Source organism: Bison bison, unplaced genomic scaffold (assembly GCF_000754665.1).
Source record: "Bison bison bison isolate TAMUID 2011002044 unplaced genomic scaffold, Bison_UMD1.0 scf7180017864388, whole genome shotgun sequence".
Lineage (NCBI taxonomy): Eukaryota > Metazoa > Chordata > Mammalia > Artiodactyla > Bovidae > Bison > Bison bison.
This window is the reverse complement of record NW_011494960.1, coordinates 6,658,104-6,659,126: the sequence shown is the minus strand read 5'-3', so window position 1 is coordinate 6,659,126 and position 1,023 is coordinate 6,658,104.

Below are 1,023 nucleotides of genomic sequence, written 5' to 3'. Positions count from 1 at the left end.
AGTATCCAGCATTAATAGAATGGCAAACTAATACTAGAATTGTTTGAATCCAGCATATAGTCTAGGACACACTCCCAAAGCACAGGAATAGGATTCTGTATTATCTTAGGTTTTATCTATCATGTTAGGAGGGGCCATGGAATCCTCACATTGCACATCAAACCATTGTCTGTGGTGTACATGGACTTCATTTTGTCCTTTTTGTCTCATGCTTTTTGTAAGGGCACCAATTTATTTGATTTAGGGTTTTCACTTTTTGTTTTATTTTAATGGTTTCAAATGGTATGGATACTTTGGGGAGTAAAAATGGAACACAAACCTACGCATCAGTAAAATGTCATAGAAAATAAGGACTGATGTGTCCGTGGGATCACCTGTAAATATTCTTCTTTCTCTGGATTCTGGAGAAAAATGAGAAATGGTGAACAACTTGAGTATTTTGGGAGGCCAAGTTGGAAAATGTAACTTGGTGGGAGAACCAGATACGCATGGTAACTGAACCCAGTAATTAGGACATCTTCTCTTCAAACAACTCTGGACAATATGGCTTTCCCAACCCTTTCACACTAAAGTGTAATCTAGGATGTTGTCAGTATGATACAGTAGGAAACAGTGATAGTAGGAGTTAAGAGGATTTGAGACTAGAGCTATATTTACCCTAACTACGTGTGTAATGAAGGGCAAGATGCTTATTGCTATATCTCAGTGCCACCATGTACAGAGGGGTACAATGGGTTGTGGCACAGAACTAGTGGAGATAATGAGAAAGTCAATATATAAACATGACCAATGTCCCTCTATATTATACCAGCTATGTATTGAACACTATGTATCATGAGCTCTTAAGAGAGCTCAATAAAGGCCATGTAGTATAGGCATACAGAGAAGGCAATGGCACCCCACTCCAGTACTCTTGCCTGGAAAATCCCATGGACGGAGGAGCCTGGTAGGCTGCAGTCCATGTGGTCGCTACGAGTCGGACACGACTGAGCGGCTTCACTTTCACTTTTCACTTTCATGCAT